At 35.6% G+C, this 9128-nt stretch overlaps 1 long non-coding RNA gene across 1 annotated transcript; it reads right to left on the bottom strand.

The window, feature by feature from the left end:
• Positions 1–2824: 2824 nt before the first annotated feature.
• LOC104865636 lies at positions 2825–4865 on the bottom strand. Its single transcript, XR_781227.3, has 2 exons — positions 4470–4865; positions 2825–3331 (listed from the first exon to the last, which is right to left on the bottom strand). It is a non-coding gene; the product is annotated as an uncharacterized LOC104865636 (long non-coding RNA).
• Between the last annotated feature and the right edge of the window lie 4263 nt (positions 4866–9128).

Genomic DNA, 9128 nt, shown 5'->3' with positions numbered 1-9128 from the left:
AATGGAATCCATAGGACAGATTCAAACAGATATCCAGGAGATTAAAAACTCCACTAAGAGTGTTCACAAAAGAACAAAAGAGTCCGAAGATAGAATCTCAGATCTAGAAGATAAAATTACAGTCAGTGACCGTGAAAAGAGAGGTCTCTTAAAAACAGTAGGGGATCATGAGAAATTCACACAAGTACGCTTAGACAATACAAAGAGGAATAACATGAGACTGACAGGAATTCAAGATATAGCAGGAGAAAATGCAAATCACTTTAAAAAGCTGGTCACAGAATTAATTATAGAAAACCTCCCAAATAGAGGGGAAGAATTTGACATACAGATAAGTGAGGCATATAGGACTCCAACTAGCCATGATCAAAAAAAAAAAAAAAAAATTACACCTAGACAGATAACAATCAAGATCCCAGAAACCCAACAGAACAAAATACTACAAGCAGTAAGAGATAAGAAACAATTTACATGCAGAAGAAAGTCCATCAGAATCACAGCAGACTTTTCAACACAAACCTTTAGCTTAAGGAGACCCTGGAATGGGACATTTCAAGTACTAAATGAAAGCAACCTCCAACCTAGGCTGATGTATCTTGCAAAACTTTCTTTCAAAATAGATGGGGAAATAAGATACTTCCATGATGAAGAACACCTGAGAAACTTCATGAATACCAAACCAGCAATAAAACAAATTGTAAACAATATCCTAGAAAAATACAATGAAGGTAACAACACAAGGAGGCCCAACAGAGCAAATCAAATAGGTAAGGTAAGAAACTAAAAGGATAAGGGGAATAAAAACATGACAATAATAAGTTAGTACACATCAGTTATATCCATCAATATCAACGGCCTCAATTCACCAATCAAGAGAAATAGACCGGCAGAATAGATTAAGAAGCAAAATCCAATAATATGTTGTATACCAGACACTTCTAATACAAAAAGAAGCCCATACACTGAAAGTGAAAGGACAGAAAACTTCATGTAACAAGAGCCCAGAAAAAAGCAGGGGTAGCAATCTTATTCAAAACACAGTAAGTTTCAAACCTAAACTGATGGAAAGAGACAAAGAAGGGCACTATATCCTTGTGAAGGGAACAATTCAAGAGAAAGAGATAACAAATAATCTATTTTTAATCTATATATGCTAGAAAGTACATATGCTTCTTTTCTCTTTTCTTCTTTTTTTCTTTCTTCTTTTTCTTCGCCTGGTGCTGGGGATTAAACTCAGCACATTGTTCTGGCTAGGCAGGTGCCGTACTACCGAGCTAAATCTCAGGCTTTACATTTCATATTTTTAAAATTTATCAACACATTAATCTTTGTCTTTATATGTTGGTCTACCAAGCTGATGAGTTATTTTGGTTCTCATTGTCTTTGCTTTTTTATTTGAGAATTTATGAAATCTATATATATGAGTCGTATGAAAAGTATTAAGGTCCATGTGTCATTTTCCTCTTTCATCTCTGCTTTCTATAAACTTCCTTTTCTGTCACTATAGCTTGTTTGGTTGGAAATTTGTTAAGAAAAATCTTGTTATGCTTTCAATATTTTTTGTACCTATTTTCCACAGAAAATGGATATTAATTTTAAGTAAATTTTATCATAACTATACTTAAATAAATGGATAATAAAGTTTTAATATCATTTAGTAGCTGGTACGTATTACAAATTCTCCAAATCCTTAAAAGACATTTGGTTTTTCTCAAGTCACACAAATCACAAACTTTCCACACAGCACTGCACTGTTTTATTATATCAAAGTATAAATCATATAGTAGAAAATATGCATTGTGTATATGTGTGGGTGTTTGTATTTATGCAAATGTGTGCACTATTAAATGAGAAACATGGTCATGAATGTAGAAGGATGGTGCACATTTGGCATATTCATAATTTCTCTGGAAACCTTATGATTTCTCTAAATTACATGTTTGATTTAATTCATAGTCATTTGTTTGGGAAGAATATTACATATGTATTGGTGTTAAATTCTATCATGATGCTTATAAAATTAAAAATAAGTATGGGATATAATTAAATAGAAACAGAAAAATCTGACCTTAAAAATGTGAATTCTTTAAGTTGCTTTTGGATTTCAAATATAAGTATATTTTTTTCCTGAGGGAAGTTTTTTAAGCAAATATAAGGGGTATGATCAACGAGCATATGATATTTATCAATTAATAAAACCAAGGAGTTTATAAATCAAAATTTTGAGGACAGTTTCTCAACTATGTCACTTAGTTTTATTTGTAATTACCTGATTTCAAAAATATTATATGCAAAGAAAATGAGAAAGAACATATAATGTTTGAAAATCATATCAAACTAATGATGTATTTTGATTATCAGTCTGTGTTGCATAAATTTCTGTTTATTTCATTAAAAAAATCAGAGATGGGGATGTAGCCACTCAGTGCTCTCTGAATTTAATCTCTGGGGGAAAAAAACACAAACAGAAAGGTGCAAAGCCAGAAAATGTTTCTCTGTGAGGAAAGGATTATAGTTTGCTTTGTTTTTGTTTGTTTTGAGACATGGTCTCACTATGTAGCCAAGGCTGACTTTGAACTCATTGCAATCCTTTAGCCTCAACCTCCCAAGTGCTCAGACTATAGGTGTGCACCACCACGCTGGGCCTATAAGTCATTTCTTAAAAGAAAACAATAAAATGATATGTCTGATGGCACTTGCAACACATGACACCGTTGATAGCAGTCACAGCATCATTATACCAGAATGATGTCTAACTGTTTAGATCCATACAGAGGGATAAACATTGGGAAAATGCAATTTTCAAAATATCACTACGATGATATTTCACTCCAACAAAGTATTAATGACAACTTGGATGTTTGCGTGAGTTTAAAATAGCTGGCGCAGGGTCAAGGATTTGATTCAGTGGCACCATGCCTGCCTTGCAATTGTAAGGTCCTGAGTTCAATGCCTGGTACCGGAGAAACAAAACAAAACATCTGAAACTGGGGAAGTTTGAGTGCATAAAACTCCATAACACTGGTTTTTACTTTTAAACATCACTTAAAAAGTTACAAATGTCAAGAATCAGTTTAAAACAGTAAAGAAATTTTCATCATGTGTCTATGATACATTTTTTTCTTTTAACAAAGTTTTCCCATCATACACGTTATGGGAAATAATTAAAATGTTTATATAAAAAGTCCAAAAATTAAAATTATCTTTTCAGGTCTTATGTCATTTCCTTAAAATCTCCAGGCAGCCTTGTGATGTTTCTGAAATTAGAACTTGGCTAGATTCTTTAGCAGCTCTTGTATGTTAAGGATTCCCATTTCAAGCTCAGCAGTAGCTGGAAAGAAAAGGAGTTACAGTCTTTATCTCCAAGACTTCATAGTTAACTAAACATGAGTTATCAAAAAATTGAGAATGTGTTCATCAGTAATGAAAACTCCATATGTACAAGTATAATACAAAATTATTACTAAACATAATTTGCCTCTAGCTGCACACTGAACTGACTATCATGTGGCTGACACAACCATGTGCTAAGGTCCTGGGAGGATAAGATTACGGTGCAGGGGCCAAACTGACACTGTAACCTGGGAAAACAGGTCTCAGGTGGAATCCACACAGATGCTGTGACAGATACACAGTGGCATGACTGGGACTCAGAGACCTTCAGCCATCTCGTGTCACTCATGTAGGATTTGGGGTGGAGGTGATATGTGAGGTGGCACCTGAAGTAAAAGGAGAAAGCACACCAGGAAGGGGGAAGCGGGGAGGCAGGGCCCAGGCACAGAGGAGGGGGATTGCAGGAGGTGTGAATCCAAGTGATCTGAGTATTTTATTCCATGCTAAAGAATCTCAAAATTCCCTGAAGGCCAAAGGTAAACCGACAACAAAATCAATGACAGGAACATTAAAACAAAATTTGTCAAGCACCAGTTTATGAGCTGCAGGTGTCTGACTCCTCCCAGGGTGGACTGTGACCTGATGAGGAGAAGCGGTGGAGGTGTCTGTTTTTCAAACACAGCTTAATGAGCAGCTGAGGACGTGTGTGTGTGAGTGTGCTTGTGTGTGTGTTAATGAGCACCTGAGGATGTGTGTGTGTGTGTGTGTTAATGAGCAGCTAAGGACGCGCGTGTGTGTGTGTGTGCGTGTGCGTGTGTGTTAATGAGCAGCTGAGGATGTGTGTGTGCGTGCGTGTGTGTGTGTGCATTTGGTAAGCAGTGGAAAGGAGATAAGAAACACAGGCTTTCTGAGACTTTTAAAATTATGAAACTTTAAAAGTTTGAAGTTATGACAAAATGAGGACTAAGTATATCCTTTATTGGAAATGTTTATATTTGCACACCTTTTACTTGATGTTATAAAACATGAAAGAATTTTCTATTACCCAGTGAAATGAAAGAGATGCCATTTGCTTTTTATGATTTCTTTCAAAAATCAATTAATATAAATTTAAATCATAAATTGTGGAAACGTACCTTCTCCTACTTCTGTACCTATACTGTTTTCCAACTGTTGCAGCATCTGAAATAAATCAAACTTTATTCATAATGTTGAAATTTAAGAAGAGGCATTTTCATGGAAATGGTATGTACCACTTAGAAAATGTGGCTTTTAAGACTTACACAGACAAGATCTACCCTGAAGAATGATGTAAAAATTACATAGGTAAAATTCTTACATAATTTTAAGTTAGATTGTAGACAATACATATATGCCATGCTCTTAGGTTAATCGAATAAGTACAATAAGTACTGGTCTATTAAAGGAAAAATGAGACAGAAAAAGTCATTGTAATTCAGGTAGGACAATATATTTAAAAGTGTATCTGATTACAATTGTCTTATTTTTATTTTAATTTTTTGGTATCGGAGATCAAACTCAGGTCCTTGTGCTTGCAAAGCAGGCACTAGAACCACTGAGCTAAATCCCCAGCCCTGCCTTATGTGTTTTACATAGTTTATGGCCTATATAGTCTGCTTTTTAATCGGTATGTCTGGTGATTAACTTTCTAAATTATGACTAAATGAAATGCAGGCAAAAATAAAAGTGGGTTGAGGAAAGGGGAAGTAAAAGAATTGAAATGTGTTATGTACATGTACTAATTCCCTACAATTAATGTAATCATTAAGTGTGGCAAAAATGTACTAATAAAAGTCAAAAAAGAAAAAAATTGGTCTATTAAATATAAAGATGAAGATTTACTAAAAAATTACAAAGCTCATATTTTATACTGGATGAATTATTGTCCCCCATGACCACCAGGGGTCAAATTTAGGACTTTGTGCTTGCCAAACAGGCAAGCCACTGAGCTACAACCCTCGCCCTATTTTATAATTATTAGTAAATCTTTTTCTATTATAAAACTTTAATCCTTTTTTCCAGTTTAATAGAATTTTCCTGAAAGTTAACTCTACTTTTCCCTACTTTTAAAATAATTCAAAATTAAGCATACATTCTGTTAGTAACTTTTATCACAGAATCTGAAATGCAGAAATGGAAAAAGTGGTATTACAATGAGATGCTAAAATCTGTTGGCAAAAGATTTAAAATACATTCAAAGATTTCATAAAATCGGCTTAAATAGGATAAACATAGCTTAGAGCCACTTTTCAAACTTTCTTTGGTTCATCACTGTGTAGAAGTGGAAACAAAGAAAACAATGTGTAAAAATAACAATAAAAAACACAAGAAAACAATATACAGCTCTTACTGTAACTTTGCTATCTTTTCAGAACTTAGGAGTCAATTCTTTGGAAACATGTGACTAATTACACTCTCTATTTATAAAATGTGTGGGAATATGCCAGTGTAATTTGCACTTTCTCCAGCTAACATGTTCCTATTAAATCTTTTGTATAAAAGCTTTTTTCTTACTAATGCTCCAAGCAGGGTGGGACCCAGCACACACAACATAATAATATTTTGTGGTGGCAATGATAAGGTGATATCCAATGCCTTAAGGAATTTTAGGGGTGAAAAAATTTCTTTCACAGGTTTCAAAATACTTCAAAAGACCATTTTCTGTAACATTTCTATAGCAACAGCATTACAGAACAGTGTTCCAAAGTTATGAATGAATACCAGAAGCAGAGGACTTTATGAAAAGAACCGTATATTACCACTAATTAACATTGTGTGAAATGTAAATCGTATAAGACCTGAGTCAAAGAACTACAATGTAATTGTCTTTTCCTACAAAAGTGCTTTGCTACTTATTTACTTTCTATAGGTAAAAGATTTTATGTCTTTATATCCTAGCCAAAGAACATAATACATAAACTTGTTTGGGGCTTGGATAAAAATGAAATGTATTACTCAAAATATTGTTTACTTTTGTGAAGAACTTTTTTGCCTTTTGCCTTAATTCTTTATCTTATTTTCTGCATTGCTGAGAGAAAATACGTGACACTGAAAGTTAAAGGAGGAATCGTTTGTAGCTCACAGTTTGTAGAGGTTTCAATCCTAAGTCAGCTGGCTTCATGGCAGAGGGGCATCACAGAGGTTAAACAGTTTGTAGCATGATAGGCAGAAGGCTGTGAGGTTGCCTTCATCTTTCTCTTTATATCCCATCCAGGATCCAGAACTATTTGGTTGGTGTCACACACACCCATGGTGGGTCTTCCATTTTCCACATCCAGAACTATGCTAATCAGTGGACTGATTTAGTTATCACACACCCTTATTCCACAATCACACATCCTAGATCCAGCCACCTCAGAAAAGCTCCACCTATGAGCACATAAGGCTTTGGGGAGATAGCTAGACATAAGCCATAAGACTTCTTTTATTTTTTCTTCTTTTGTGTGTGTTGGAGTTTGAAATCAGGATCTCACGCATGCTGAACATGGACTCTACCACTGAACAACATCCTCAGCCCTGTCATGAAGACATTTTAACTCTCTAGATAGCAAATACTTGCGATACAGCAAAGTTAAACCAAAAATGTTGTTTTTCCTCCTCTTAAAAACTATCTGGCAAACCGTCTCTGTTTTAGCCATGAGTGGCCTTCACCCCCATAAATTCTATTCTAGCATTCTGCTGACACTTGAGCTCTTTATAACATAAATGATGGCTAAGGGCAACTGATTTTCAGAAAGAGAGAAGAAAGCCTAGAGGGAAAAAAGACAGGCTGAGGACATCAGGAGGGAGGGCTGCTCTCGAAAGTGGCTCCCAAAGCTCACTCAGGGTCTTGACAACAGAAGGCTCCAGCTCTTTCCTGGTTGGTGGGAGGTTGGAGTGATTTCGATTACAACTCAAACCTGACAAATATTTAGTGAATTTAGAAAAGTCCCTTTAATTCTCACTTTCTCATTAAATCACACTTTCCTTACATTTCCCTTAATATAAATTCAGAATTGTTGTTCCCAGCAGAATGGCTTACTACAGTGCCCAGCACATATCATGACAAGTGTCGGAGTGACACCAATCCCTATCACTCTCTTATTCTGCTAGCTGGGGTGTCACCAAAGGCTTCTGACATGTGTCAAGCAACAATTCAGCAGAAACTGAATGCTGACAGGAGATATAAAAACATATACTTTATGTTTACTTGTAAATCAAAAGGTATATGAACTCCTCCTTTTATGTATGTATATATATAATATGTTAATATATATTAACTCCTTGTTAAATATATAGCCACTACATAGTGAGACCCTGTTTCAAAAAATATTACAGCGAAGAACCGTAAAGGTCTAGTGGGAAAATAGTAAAATAAATTATGACATGTTCTCTTGAGTTAATACTATATAGCAATTGGAATTTTATTAACTCATTTCACCTTTTTCTGTAGCTGGATGTTTTTATCTTGGTGGGGATCATGCTTCCAAGGCTAGAGAAAGCAAGTTCAGCCTTAATAAGGCAAGAAAGTCTGAAACTTCTCTTATCCTTTCCATTTCCAAAAACATAAGGTGACCACACTGTGCACAGCACAATGGTGTATCATGGATTTTAGCTTATTAGAATTCTCTAGGGCTGGGGACTTAGCTTAGTGGCATGGCACCTACCTCTGCAAATGAAAGGAAGGTATTGAGTACAAAAAAAAAGTCTGACAGCTGCTGGTTTTCAAACTGTTTCAAAATCTAAGGTTCCACTGAGGAAAGGGCAGGATGAGTGGATAACAAGTCGCCCATTAAAGCCTCCATCCCTTCTTCAGCCAAACAGTTCTACTTCTGTTTGTGTAACAGTTTCATGCAAACATTTTTTTAAAGTGTTACTTGAAAAAGGTTTTTAGAAAAGTACTGAAAGTCAAAGTCCCTCATTTGACACATGCACCACTACAGACTCAGAGAAACCACAACTTGGCCAAAGTCACGGAGCCAATGGGTCAGGCAGAAATGGGGTCATAGTTGTCTTGCTGAGCCTGGAGTTCTATACAGTTACTTCTCTCATATTCAGGAGAGATTACATATTCTTAAATCACCTTAGAAAAAATATGTAAAATGGTCATGCAACTCAATAATGTTCAACATCAGAAGTTAAAAGTTGCTCTCTAATAAACTGAGTTCTAAAGTTATAAATATAGAAAGCATACAAATTAATATGGGCTGTTAGTAGAACAGGGAACTTGAAGGAGAAAATCATAATTGATTTACTCATATTCAACAAATAAATTGTCCTTGTTTTGGGTTATTTAGAACAAAATTACAAATAAAAATAATTTCTCTTTACCCTCTAGCATACATCGAGCTGTTTCTCATCTGACTGGAGATACACAGAGACCTGGCTTAATTTGAATGTTAGTCCTGGCAGAAGTGCCAGGGGAAGCAGCATATGGACTTAAGACTCTTTTTACTTCCCTCTTGCAGGGATGTGCTGGCAGCATGAAATCAGGTCTGCTGTCTCTGAAGTGAGCAGCTGCTGCTGGGACAGATGCCAGGTGCTTTTTCTTCCACTGACAAGTGTGTGGCTAAGTGTGTGATCCCTGAAGCACTCACATGCCCACATCTGCCCATGACTTATGTCCTAGCAACAAAGCTACAATGTTGATCCCGATCTATCTGACCTATAGTCTGAGTACAGAAGGACAGAGATCGTTTTATTCCACCTCATTGCAGTTCCAAGAAGAGAGATGATGATATAACCTTTATATCCATGTTTTCTTCTACCTTGACTTGAAATAGCCTTAATCTAGG

The sequence above is a fragment of the Fukomys damarensis genome, unplaced genomic scaffold (genome assembly GCF_012274545.1).
Source record: "Fukomys damarensis isolate Sample0158 unplaced genomic scaffold, DMR_v1.0_HiC HiC_scaffold_73642, whole genome shotgun sequence".
NCBI lineage: Eukaryota > Metazoa > Chordata > Mammalia > Rodentia > Bathyergidae > Fukomys > Fukomys damarensis.
This window is presented reverse-complemented; position numbering and strand designations above follow the sequence as displayed.